Here is a 14,496-nt window from a genome sequence, read left to right on the forward strand (position 1 = left end):
TGAGTCACAAGGTTGTGGGTTCAAGTCCCACCCCAGAACTTGAGCACAAACATCAAGGGTGGGATCTCCTGGTCCTGCCGCAAGTCAATGGACTTCTGGCTGGGGCGCTGCCTTGCCCACAGTGGGTACCGCCCGTGATGGGGCCAGAAAATCCCAGCCCAAGGCTGACATTCCAATGTAGCACTGAAGGACTGCTGTACTGTTGGTGGTGCTGTCTTTTGAATGAGACATTAAACCAAGGCCCTATCTGCCCTCTCAGGTGGGCGTAAAAGATCCTATGGCACTATTTTGAAGAAGAGCAGGGGAGTTATCCCCGGTGTGCTTGCTAATATTTATCCCTCAATCGACATCACTAAAACCAATTATGTGATCATTATTGCATTGCTTTCTGTGGGAGTTTGCTGTGTGCAAAAATTGGCCACATTTCCTACATTACAACAGCAACTGCACTTCATAAATACATCATTGGCTGTAAAGCACTTTGAGACATCAGGCGGCCTTGAAAGGTAGTATATAAATGCAAGTCTTTCAAGTCTATCTGGAGTTTGTTAAATAACCTCTACCTGCTCCACTATGAACTGTTCAGTAATCTTTACATATACTCCTGTCTGAATTCTGTTAAATAATCCTCAGTACATATTGAGGTGTGAACAAGTGGATATTTATGGGCACAATTTGTTATTTTAATTACTGTAATATTCTCATTTGTAGCAACAGGTTGATCAAAAACACCAAATAACACAAACTTTCAGCATTGAAAAATGTAAGTAAACAAAGCTGCATCTTAATGATCAAAGGGATAGGGAAGTGTCAATTCACCATCCAGTGTGCCTTTGCTTGCAGGGTTAATACTGTGACGTGTTGTGGGAGGCGGGGATTTGCTCACATACACCATTACATAACAATTGGAAACTTTTCTGGTTAATACTGCCATTGTCCTGGTGGATTTAGTAGGATTTGATACATTAGCCCAGAAAAAGTAATTTCATTTTCTGGAGTTCCAACTGCACACGCTTCGAAACCATGGATTTGAGAGTTTGAATGTAACTGAGTATTTGTATATTTGGGAGATTGTGAATGCAAAGTAGTGTAAACCTAATGTGAACATAGCTTTGCATACTGTGTATATTAGTGACTGAACAGAAGCCTTGAAAGAGTATGTATGTTGAGGCAGGGGGTTTTAGAAATACAAAATACAGTATTGTTGTGCACATTACATTGAGAGGAGGATATTGTTTTCTCTCTTCAGGTGTTGTCCCCCTCTTTTAAATCTGCTGTCACCACCCTCTCCTCAAATAAAACAATCCTTAACCCAATTGTCCTTGAAAACTATCACCCCATCTCCAACCTCTCCTTCTTCTCCCAATTCCTTTAATGTGTTGCCTCCCAAATCTGTTCCCATCTTTTCTGGAAACACATGTTTGAATCCCTCCAAATCAGATTCCTGCCTCTGCCACAGTACCGAAATGGCTCTCATCAAAGTCACAAATGACATCCTATGTGACTGTGACAAGGGCAGCAGATGCATGGGAACACCACCACCTGCAAGTTCCCCTCCAATCCACTCACCATCCTGACTTGGAAATATATCGCCATTCCTTCACTGTCACTGGGTCAAAATACTGGAACAACCTTCCTAACACCACACAGACTGCAGCGGTTCAAGAAGGTAGCTGACCATCACTTTCTCAAGGGCTATTTAGAATGGGCAATAAATGCTGCCCAGCAAGTGACGCCTACATTCCATGAAGGAACATAAAAAAAAATGCAGTACTGGTAGGCCTCCCACAATCTATTCTCCATAAACTTCAAGTCATCTAAAACTCTGCTGCCCATATTTTAACTGGCACCAAGTCCCATTACCCTAAGACTTCTGTGCACACTGACTTATATTGGCTCCTGATCAAGCAATGGCTCAATTTTAAAATTCTCACCCTTCTTTTCAAATTCCTCCATGGCCTCCTCCCTATCTCTGGAATCTCCCCCAACTCTCCAGGATATCTGCACTCATCTAATTCCAGGCTCTTGCGTAACCCCAATTTTAATTGCTCCGCCATTGATAGTGATCCCTTCAGCTCTGGAATTCCCTTCCTAAACCTCTTTGCCTCTCTACCTCTCTTTCCTAATTCAAGATGCTGCTCAAAACCTCCATCTTTGACCAAAGCTTTGGCCGTCTGCCCAAATATCATCTTATGTCTCTTGGTGTCAAATGTTGTTTTATAATGCTCCTGTAAAGCACTGTTTTATGATGTCACGGGTGCTAGATAAAAGTGTTGGAGTCCTGAAATAACAGCACAATTCATTCAGAGCCATGAAATAATAGTCCATATTATATTCAGGGGAGTTCTGAAATAACAATGCACATTACTTTCAGATAGACCTGAAATAACAGTGCAGAATACATTCAGGGGAGTTCTGAAATAACAGTGCACATTACATTCACATAGACCTGAAATAACAGTGCACATTACATTCACATAGACCTGAAATAACAGTGCACGTTACATTCACATAGACCTGAAATAACAGTGCACGTTACATTCACATAGACCTGAAATAACAGTGCACGTTACATTCACATAGACCTGAAATAACAGTGCACGTTACATTCACATAGACCTGAAATAACAGTGCACATTACATTCACATAGACCTGAAATAACAGTGCACGTTACATTCACATAGACCTGAGATAACAGTGCACATTACATTCACATAGACCTGAGATAACAGTGCACATTACATTCAGACAATCCATAAATCACAGCGCACTTTACATTGAGGGGAATCCTGAAATAATAGTGCACGTTACATTCACATAGACCTGAGATAACAGTGCACATTACATTCAGGGGAGTCCTGAAATAACAATGCACATTACATTCAGGGGAGTCCTGAATTAACAGTGCACATTACATTCAGGGAGGCCTGAAATCACATTGCACATAATATTCAGGGGAGTCCTGAAATAACAGTGCAGATTACATTCAGGGGAGTCCTGAAATAACAGTGCACATTACATTCAGCAGAGTCCTGAAATAACAGTGCACATTACATTCAGAGGAGTCCTGAAATAACAGTGCACATTACATTCAGCAGAGTCCTGAGATAACAGTGCACATTACATTCAGAGGAGTCCTGAGATAACAGTGCACATTACATTCAGGGAGTCCTGAGATAACAGTGCACATGACTTTCAGGGAGGCCGAAATCACATTGCACGTAATATTCAGGGGAGTTTTGAAATAACAGTACAGATTACATTCAGGAAATCCTTAAATAACAGTACAGATTATATTCAGGAGAGTCCTGAAATAACAGTGCACGTTACATTCAGGGGAGTCCTGAGATAACAGTGCACGTTACATTCAGGAGAGTCCTGAAATTACATTGCACATAATATTCAGGGGAGTTTTGAAATAACAGTACAGATTACATTCAGGAAATCCTCAAATAACAGTACAGATTACATTCAGGGGAGTTCTGAAATTACAATGCACAATACATTCAGATAGACCTGAAATAACAGTGCACATTACATTCAGGGGAGTCCTGAGATAACAGTGCACATTACATTCAGGAGAGTCCTGAATTAACAGTGCACATTACATTCAGGGAGGCCTGAAATCACATTGCACATAATATTCAAGGGAGTTTTGGAATAACAATGCATATTACATTCAGGGAGTCCTGAAATAATAGTGCAGATTACATTCAGGGGAGCTTTGAAATATCAGTGCTTGTTACATTCAGGGAATCCTCAAATAACAGTACAGATTACATTCAGGGGAGTTTTGGAATAACAGTGCACATTACATTCAGCTAGACCTGAAATAACAGTACAGATTACATTCAGGGGAGTTTTGGAATAACAGTGCACATTACATTCAGCTAGACCTGAAATAACAGTACAGATTACATTCAGGGGAGTTTTGGAATAACAGTGCATATTACATTCAGGGGAGTTTTGAAATATCAGTGCTTGTTACATTCAGGGAATCCTCAAATAACAGTGCATTTACATTCAGGGAGTCCTGAAATAACAGTGCAGATTACATTCAAGGGAATTTGGGGATGGGTAACAAATGCTAGCTTAGCCAATGACACCAACATCCCATGAAAGAATAAAAAAACCCTGCAGTAACTGTCTATTCCATCTAGGTGTCACCTGAAATAATTGCACATTGCATTCAGGGGAGTCCTGCAGTAACAGCAAATTCCATCCAGGAAGGTCTTGCTGTAAAGTTGCACAATTCTCCGTCATAGTCCTAAAACGCTTAATTGATCATTTGTACTTTTTATCAACTTGTCCACCAATCCTGCTATTTTCGTGTGCCTAGATGAGTTCTAGAACTCAATAAAATGCTCTTTCTGTTACATGTTGCAGAACTATACAACAAAATACAGAGGTCATAACGGTGGTAGTAAGTATCACAAAAGAAAATTGGTATCAAGAAGAAACATATTACTAACCCTGAATAGAAAAATGCTGAACAGTTGGGAATATTTAAAAACATGCATAGAGGTCCTTACCCACTGGGTCTAACTGCCTGCATGCATCTCTTTGGTGTTGTGGAGGATGGATTCTGTCATGGAGTATGTTATTCTCATTTGGTCTACTGACCTGTATGGCTTTGGACTGCGCTAGCTCTAGAATCAAGAAAGGAATTTTTTTCTGCAGCCTGCAAAATAGAACTGTAGTATTTCATCACTCACTCAATGTGTGCTTTGTTGAATACTGAAGCTGCTGACTGTGACAAGTATTGTTGAGGTTTTTTGATGATTTCCTCCATTTTTGCTTCGCTTTTCCAACTAGTTCCATCATGTGCTCGTTGCACTGTAGTTAGTAGATGCTCATGCCATAAGAAAGCACAGAACAAGAAAAGATCATTTGGCCCATTAGACCTATCCTTTCCACAGATCATGCACAATTTGACCTTTTGTGGAGTCTACCCAACTTATTAATCTCTTGAGTGAAGTTTGTGTAGTTTTTCCCTGTCCCCTAAAACTTAGTCAGCAAAGCGTTAGAATGTTTATTTAACCATATAACCAGCATCATTCGCCTTTGACCAGAATTTTTTTTTTTCTACAGAATGATTTGGTCATGGCCCAGAAACCATCATGTTGCAAAAAGTACTTCATTGTTCCTAGCTATTCTTTGAATCATAGAACAATGCAGCATAGAAGGAGGCCATTTGGTCCACCATGCCTGTTCCAACCCGTATTGTCTATTCAGAACCTACAGACCTGTTCCTAACCAGATATTTATTGATTTAAAAAAAAAGAAATTAAATAACACAGCATCAATTGCTTTCATTGCAAGTGTGTTGCAATTATACATTGTTGCATGGAAAAAAAATCACTCTGTGACTTGAAGCTTGTAAATATAATTCTCATGTAATATCGTTCTACATACACTGTCTAAGTTAAATAGCCAGCTTACGTCTATATTTATCAATGGCTGTGAACATTTTGAAGACCAGGGTCATGTCCCCTCTGAATGATTTGTTTCTTTAATGAAAAACAAGTTCAGCTCTGCAAGTTTTTCTTCATAACTTCAAGTCCTAAATCCAAATGATCCTTGCTGTTCTTTCATTTTCCTCGATGCTTTAGCATTCTTTTAACATTAGGTGTGCAAAATTGTACATACTTCACCAATGTTCTATAGAAATTAGGATAACTTGTTTTGAATTATCAAATGGCATTGAAAAGCATCCGAGTACATAGTTAACTTCGCTGATAATAGCTTCTTATTGATTTGATACTTTCAGTGAATGGCCAATAGTGATATTCAAATTGTTTTCCTTTTCACTTTTGCTCATGTTCATCCCTTCATTTTCTATACATTTTATGTTTCCTGTTTCAATATTCATTATCCTACGTTTGTGTATGTTAAAATCTGTCTGCCTAGAAATTTAATTATCATTCGAAGGAAGTGAATAATTGCAGAGGAAGAGAGTTTGATAACTTTTGTTGAAGAGGGTGGTTGGCAAATCATGGTAAAGACTTCTGAACAGGTTTAGCAGTTTGGCCTTCATAACAGCCTGTTTGTCTGTTTACTATCCAATTCTGTCTATCTGTAATTCAGTCACTGTTTGCCTTTCAGATGGCGAGCTATCAACTACTCTAGAGGATGTCACATCATTAAAAACAACATATTTTTGATGGGATTCTCCAATGTCCTGATGAGAAACCATGTAGGATTAAATATGCTTCCCTATGTGCAGATGTGACTGGAAGATGAACATTTGTTTGTCATGACCTCGCAATTGAGTCCTCTGAATCTTGCATTTGATTCACCATATGGGAAGATATGGCGCAAGAGACCATCATTACAAGGACACTGGAATGCTACACTTAGTGGGTCCGATTTTAACTCTACGCAAGTGAATGGGTTTTGAATAGGTTAAAAGGGTTGCTCCTAGGATATCATGCTAGGCATGAAGGGAATTGTTTCATTACTGGATAAAAACATCTCAACTTGACTCTTTGAGACCCCCAAGCTCTTAGCCCATTCAGGTCAGTTACCCAGCTTTAGACAATTTAATTAAAATACTTAACATTCTTGCACCTGTTGTTAGGTCACCCTCGCTGAGTTACTTCAATACCAGACCTTGGATTTCAGATGAATTACAGTAAGTGTAACTTTTAAGGTTTTCTGCCTCATACAGATATAACCCGTGATTCCACTTTTAAGAGAGAACTTGCATTAAGAATGCAGCTTTCACGTCCTCAGGATGTTTCTAAATGCTTCACAGCCAATCAATTAGTTTTGTAGCCACTGCCATTAATGGCAATCAATTGGCACATAACAAGGTCCCTCAAACAGCAATGAGATAGTTGAGCAGTTACTCCATTTTTGCTGTGCTGGAGAAATCCAGTTTGTAACCACCAAAGGGAGAAGTTGCTATTGTTTTTCTTTCATGTAATGCTTTCTGGGAAGAATGACATCACCATGAACAGCTTTTGCTCCTGTAGTGCTTAAGATGATTTATTCTTAAAAATCTTGCCTAATTTTTGGAGCTGCTTTTCTGTCAACCTTAACCGTGGGAAGCTGTTGTGTCAAGCTTTCAATCAAGTTTACGGTCAAGGTGTAGTTTCAGCTTCTGGTCATTAGGTGGTGTGGTAAAGTACATTTCGGAAGTTTTTCTCGCAACTCTGTCGCCATTTTGTTCATGCAGAGGGAGTAAGTGACAATGCTGGCTGAGGTAGTGACTCCTTACAAAGGAGCCAGCAAGTGCTGCTGAAGGAATAAAAACAAGAACAATGATTCTGCAAAATTTTGCTTTGCGCAAGCTGGCCAAAGTTTCCAGATCCACATTGGCATCTGTCTGATCATGTTGGACTAAAATGCAATGGTACAAGCTGCATACCTCCACCATGCAATACTGGGTGGATCACAGTGCTCAGCACATAAATTGCATAATGCGTAAATTGCAGAAAAACAGGGTATAGTCCTCTTTGAAAAGTCTTGTGGCATCAAGTGAAACAAAGGAACCTACTTACCACTGCCCTCCCTCAGCTGATGAATCAGTGCTCCTCCATGTTGAACACCACTTGGAAGAAGTACTGAGGGTGGCAAGGGCACAGAATGTACTCCGGGTGGGGGACTTCAATGTCTATCACCAAGAGTGGCTTGGTAGCACCACTACTGACCAAGCTGGCTGTGTCCTGGAGGACGTATCTGCCAGACCAGGCCTACAGCAGGTGGTGTGGCATTATCGCCATGCTAAATGGATAGATTCAGAACAGATCTAGCAACTCAAAACTGTGCATCCATGAGGCGCTGTGGGCCATCAGTAGCAGCAGAATTGTATTCAGCCACAATCTGTAACCTCATGGCCTGCATATCCCCCATTTTACCATTACCATCAAGCCAAGGGATCCTAGTGCAGGAGGGCATGGCAGGAGTAGTGCCAGGCATACTTAAAATGAGGTGTCAACCTGGCGAAGCTACAACACAGGACTACTTGCGTGCCAAACAGTGTAAGTAGCAAGTGATGGACAGAGCTAAATGATCCGACAACCAACGGTTCAGATCAGATCTAAGCTCTGCAGTCCTGCCACATCCAGTCTTGAATGGTGGTGGACAATTAAACAACTCACTGGAGAAGGAGGTTCCACAAATATCCCCATCCTTAATGTTGGGGAGCTCATCACATCAAAGCAGAAGACAAGGCTGAAGAATTTGCAACCATTTTCAGCCATAAGTGCCGAGTCGATGATCCATCTTGGCCTCCTGAGGTCCCCAGCATCACAGATACCAGTCTTCAGCCAATTCAGTTCAAGAAATCAGTTGATATCAAGAAACAGCTGAAGGCTCTGGATACTGCAAAGGCAATAGAACCTGCTAGTACTGAAGACTTGTGCTCCAGAACTTCTTCGACAACCTGTTCCAGTACATCTACAACATTGGCATCTTCTTGATGATGTGGAAAATTTCCCAGATATATCCTGTCCACAAAAAGCAGGACAGAGCCAACTCGGGCAATTATCACCCCATCAGCCTCTTCTCAATCATCAGCAAAGTGATGGAAGTCGACAGTTTCATCAAGCGGCACTTACACAGCAATAACCTGCTTACTGATGCTCAGTTTGGGTTCTGCCAGGGTCATGAATGACCTCATTATAGCCTTGGTTCAAATATGGACAAAAGAGCTGAACTCCTGAGGTGAGGTGAGAGTGACTGCCCTTGGCATCAAGGCAGCTTTTGACCAAGTGTGGCATCAAGGAGCCCTAGCAAAACTGCAGTCAATGGGAATCGGGAAAATGCTCCACTGGTTGGAGTCATATCTAGCACAAAGAAAGATGAACGCAAAATACTGCGGATGCTGGAAATCTGAAATAAAAACAGAAAATGCTGAAAAAACTCAGCAGGTCTGACAGCATCTGTGGAGAGAGAAACAGAGTTAACGTTTCAGGTGCGTATGACTCTTCTTCCTCAACAGAGGAAGATGGTTGTGGTTGTTGGAGGCCAATCATCTCAGTTCCAGGACATTGCTGCAGGAGTTCCTCAAGATAGTATCCTAGGCCCAACCATCTTCAGCTGCTTTGTCAATGATCTTCCTTCCATCGTAAGGTCAGAAGTGGGGATGTTCGCTGATGATTGCACAATGTTCAGCACCATTCGTGACTCTTCAGGTACTGAAGCAGTCCATGTCCAAATGCAGCAAGACCTGGACAATATCCAGGCTTGGGCTGAAATGTGGCAAGTAACATTCATGTCACACAAGTGCCAGGCAGTGACCATCTCCAACAAGAAATAATCTAACCATATCCCCAAGGCATTCAATGGCAATACTGAATCCCCCACTATCAACATCCTGGGGGGTCACCATTGACCAGAAACTGAACTGGACTGGCCATATAAATACTGTGGCTAGAAGAGCAGGTCAGGGGCTGAGAATCCTGAGGTATGTAACTCACCTCCTGACTCCATAAAGCCTGTCCACCATCTATAAGGCACAAGTCAGCAGTGTGATGGAATACCTTCCAATTGCCTGGATGAGGGCAGCTCCCACAACACTCAAGAAGCTCGACATCATTCAGGAACAAAGCAGCCTGCTCGATTGGCACCCCATCCACAAACATTCACTCCCTCCACCACCGACGCACAGTGGCAGCAGTATGTACTTTATGCAAGATGCACTGCTGCATCCTTCGATAGGTCCTTCAACAGCACTTCCAAACCCATGACCTCTACAGCCTAGAAGGACTAAGGCAGCAGATGCATGGGAACGCTTCCATCTGCAAGTTCCCCTCCAAGCCATTCACCATCCTGATTTGGAAATATATCGCCGTTCCTTCACTGTCGCTGAGTCAAAATCCTGGAACTCCCTTCCTAACAGCACTGTGGGTGTACCTACACCACATGGACTGCAGCGGTTCAATAAGGCAGCTCACCACCACCTTCTCAAGGGCAATGGGGATGGGAAATAAATGCTGGCCTAGCCAGTGATGACCACGTCCCATGAAAGAATTTATCTAACTTTTTCGGTTTTGATCAAACATTTTAGATGCAGTTAAAGGAAAATGCCACGTTGAGTCATTCAATAAAATGTGATATTGAAAAGTTCAAAAAATTTTGAGTCCCTGGTACTTAATGTAGGTCTTATATAATGTTGACGTTGAGTGAATTGTCTCGTTGTATATTCAGTTCTTACTTTCCACATTGTATATTAATATTATCGGTTAGATTCAACTCATGACAGTGGAACAGCCAATTTAGAGCAGATGATCAACAATGTAATAAAATTGAGCAATTGTAATCTTAATTTTTTTTGTTTTACCTATCAGAATTTTGAAGTAGTTGGGGATCTCCTCCTGGCTAATTGCAGTAAAGTCGTAAACACAAAAGTAAAGAACCTGTTCATGATTTCACTACAAATATTGAACAGGGGAAATCTCCTCTTGTCATTCTCAGTAATGGTGAGGATTTACTTGCAGCCCACAGCAGGCAACTCCATTCTTTTGGATCACATCTGCTGAAGTCATTGTTTACATTGAAAGATCCTACTCAACAAGAGCAAAATTTGAACTTCTTGTGCTGCAAGAAAGTAATGAGATGACGCGGGTATACCACAGGGCAAAAATAAAAGAAAGACTTGCATTTATATGGTGCCTTTCATGACCACCAGCTGTCTCAAAGCAACAACTGAGGTATTTTTCTGTAGTGTAGTCACTGTTGTAATATAGGAAACACAGCAGCCAATTCACACAGCAAGTTCCCAAAAATATGACTAGATAATTTATTTTGTGATGTTGATTGAGGGGTGAATATTGCCCAGGACACCAGGGAGAACTCCCCAGCTCTTCTTTAATGTAGTGCTGCGGGATCTTTAACATACACCTAATAGAACAGACAAGGCCTCGGTTTAATGTCTCATGCAAAAGACAGCAACTAACCACTCCCTTGGAGTGTCAGCCTTGATTTTTGTGCTCAAGTCCTGGAGTGGGACCTGAACCCAGACCTTTCTGACACTTAGGCAAGAGTGGCTACCATCTGAGCCACAGCTGATCGGAACATGGACTCGTGCCTCTGATTGCCTACATGCTGAATTCTTGATTTTAAAGCGCGTAGATAAAAAAACAAAGATGAGGCAATTCCTACATGGAGGGAGGGAGGGAGGTGAAGTTGAACAGACAATCACCCTTGGCTACTCTCATGCACTTCCTCGCAGCCAATTATGGAGCTACATTGGACCAAGCTTCTAATTCCATTACTCCTGTCTTTACTGAGCTACATTGGCTCCCAGTACACCAATGCCTAATTTTAAAAATTCTCACCCCCATATCAAATCCCTCCATGGCCTCTCCCCTCTCTACCTCTATAACTTTCAGACCTACAACCCTCCAAGAACTCTGCATTTCTCCAACTTTGGATTCTTATGTATCTACCACTCTCTTTGCTCCACCATTGGTGGCCGTACCTTCAACTGCCAAAGCCCTAAACTCTGGAATTCCCTCCCTAAACATCTGTAGCTCTCCATCCCTCTTCCCCTTTAGATCCTCCTTAAAATTTACATCTGTGACCAAGATTAGGGCAGATCACTTCCCCTGATATCTCCTTAGGCTGAGTGTCAGTTTTTGTCTCATTACTTCCCTGTGAAGCACCTTGGCATGTTTTACTGTGTTAAAAGGTGCAGTATAAATACAAGACATTATTTCTTTATTTTGACACTGGTGGAAAATCATGTGAGTAGCAGCAACCACTTTCACTAGCTTATCATTTTTACTACAGCTGCAAGAATAGATTTTGCAGCAGCATACAAAATATATAAAGTATATATGGCTTGTGGGCTCTGCAGTGTATTTGTCTTTTGCTATTGAGTGTTGCCAGTTGGAGCACAATGAGTGAGAGCAGTGTGGACCTGATTAGGCAAGTCTATTGTACTGAGAGTTTATTCCAGTACAATTCTGCTGATGGTGACACAGTTGTTGCCTGGGTTTGAATACTCAAGCCTGCTATTGGCTGGAGAACTAAATAAATCCATCCAAATAGCATCGCATCCCTGACCTTTCTGTAGAGCTTTGAATATCCCCCAACCCCCACTCTCCCCAAAAAATTTGGGAATTGCCCAAACCTAGTTATGTTCTTGCCTTAAATACCAGAAACTCATTCTCCATGAGTTTATTTTAATGAAGATGATGAATTCTTCTGTGTTTTAACTATTCAAATAAACCTGGTACTGTGCAAGGTCCTATGTTACAGACTGATATCCTGTGAAGACTGCATCACTTAGCATTAATACAGAACATTATAAGATGAGCAAGGACACTATCCATTCTGGTACTAATCCCTGCAGATCTGGATGGTCCCATGTTTGATTCCTGTTGCGTGTTGAGTTTACTGATCTCAGCAGACCAGTAGTTGAAGGTGCTATAATTGGGCTCAGTGTTCTAGGCTAATGAAAGGAAAATCATCCATTGTTCCTGCTATTGATCGCTCCCTAAAGTGGTTAAATAGCCTGCCAATTCTCACCATCATGGCTCACACATGAAGGATAGCCACCTAGGCACCCACAGAACTGTACCCCACTGACTTCAGGAGAGGAGGGAAAATTGTAAAACTACAATTTAGAATGATAATATACACAATATTAGGTCTCTCTTGAGAAATACAGGCAGTAAACCAATTCAGGAGTTCAACTGACAACGATTCAAAGTTTGCTTTCCTGGCTTATGATGTCATGTAAATTCCTTAATTAGATTACCGCCAGCCATCCCTGTATGAGATGGATCTGTACAGAAAGTGTTGTATATTTGCATAATTTACGATATTAAAAATCTTGTATTCTGAGAGGCAAAATGTCACAAAAGTCACTATGAGTGTCATAGAGCAGAACTTAAATGAAGGCAGCCATCAAAATGGTCATATTAAAACCTTTCGAGAAACATCAGAACTGACTATGTGCTAAGTAACAGTGTCCTGCTGTCATTGTATTTAGGGTAATAATTCAACAGAGATGATTAAATGAGAGCAACAACAGCTTGCATTTATATAACCCCCTTAACATAAAAAAATGTTTCTTGAGTTACAGCTTTTTAGAACAATACATTCATGCACCAACGCCATGATTGATTATCTTGTAATTGTCATCTAAAAACCTTTCATTTATACAGCACCTCTTGCTTCCTTAGGATGTCCCAAAGCACTGCACAGCCAATGAAGTACTTTTTAATATAAAAGCAAAAAACTGCGGATGCTGTTTAATAGTACTTTTTAATGTAGACAACACAGCAGCCAATTAGCACGCAGCACAGTCCCATGAACAGTAATGAGATAAATGACCAGATATAATGTGTTTTATTGATGTTGGTTGAGGAATAAATGTTGGCCAAGACACCAAAGAGAACTCTGCTTGTTTTCAAACAGTGCTGTGTGATCTTTTATGCGCATTTGAGAGGGCAGACAAGATCTTGGCTCATTCGAAAGATAGCATCTGGACAGAGAAGAGGTTCCCACTCATGAAAGGATTGAGAACGAGAGGGCACAGATTTAAAGTAATTGGCAAAAGAAGCACAAGAGACATAAGAAGCAGCTTTTTCATACAGTGAGCGGTTAGGATCTGGAATGCTCTGCCTGAGAGTGGGGTGGAGACAGGTTCAAGCGAGGCTTTCAAAAGAGAATTAGACTGTTATTTGAAAAGGAAGAATGTGCAGGATTACGGGGAGAAGGCGGGAAAACAGCACTAAGTGAATTGCTCATTCGGAGAGCTGGTGCAGACACAATGGGCTGAATGGCCTCTGTCTGTGCTGTGAAAATTCTGTGATTCTTTGTACGACTTCCTCAGTACTACACTGAAGTGTCAGCTGAGATTTTTGTGTTTAAGTCTCTGGAGCGGGACATAAACCCACAACCTCTAACTCAGAGGTGAGGGATCTACCACTAAGCCACAGCTGACACAAGAAGCTAGTTGAAACATAGTGTGCATGTGTTGTTTCATTTCCTCTCAATGTCACTGACTTAAGCCAGAATACTCATCTATGCCAGTCATCAGCTCTCAGGAACCCTGATCAAGCAGCCAGTCTTCATGTGGCAGCCTAGATAGTGAAACTTTGATTTTCTGATTGATATTATGTTAACATAAGCAGTAGTTAATTAAAATAAAACAAGTTACCTCCAGTATTAATGCTAGTTAAATAAAAGATTGAATAAAGAAAGTATTATCCAAGGTTCATTGAGGCTAAGTTAACACATTATACAAATAATTGAAACAAAAACAAAAATTGCTGGAAAAACTCAGCAGGTCTGACAGCATCTGTGGAGAGGAAGACAGAGCTAACGTTTCGAGTCCGTATGCTTTTATTTTATACAAATAATTGAACTTTCCATTCATGGATTTAAGTGCTCTTCATTAAATATCCATTGAGTAGGTTTTGTTTATGTTTTTAATGGCAGTGGATTTCTTTTATTCATTTTCAGAATGTGGGCAACCCTGGCAAGGCGGTATTTATTGAACCTCCATAGTTGCCCTGAGGAGGTGGTGGTTTTAT

At 41.0% G+C, this 14,496-nt stretch overlaps 1 protein-coding gene across 1 annotated transcript in view; it reads left to right on the forward strand.

Annotated features, from left to right (window-relative positions):
• LOC144672705 (zinc finger CCCH domain-containing protein 10-like) overlaps positions 1-12,794 on the forward strand; it is a 51,582-nt gene extending 38,788 nt beyond the window's left edge. Inside the window, exon 2 of the transcript XR_013574137.1 lies at positions 6,107-12,794. The gene's annotated coding sequence lies outside the window, so the exon portion shown is untranslated. The remainder of the gene's footprint in view (positions 1-6,106) is intronic.
• The last annotated feature ends 1,702 nt before the right edge of the window (positions 12,795-14,496 follow it).

This window comes from Cetorhinus maximus, chromosome X (genome assembly GCF_964194155.1).
Source record: "Cetorhinus maximus chromosome X, sCetMax3.hap1.1, whole genome shotgun sequence".
In the NCBI taxonomy this organism is placed as follows: domain Eukaryota; kingdom Metazoa; phylum Chordata; class Chondrichthyes; order Lamniformes; family Cetorhinidae; genus Cetorhinus; species Cetorhinus maximus.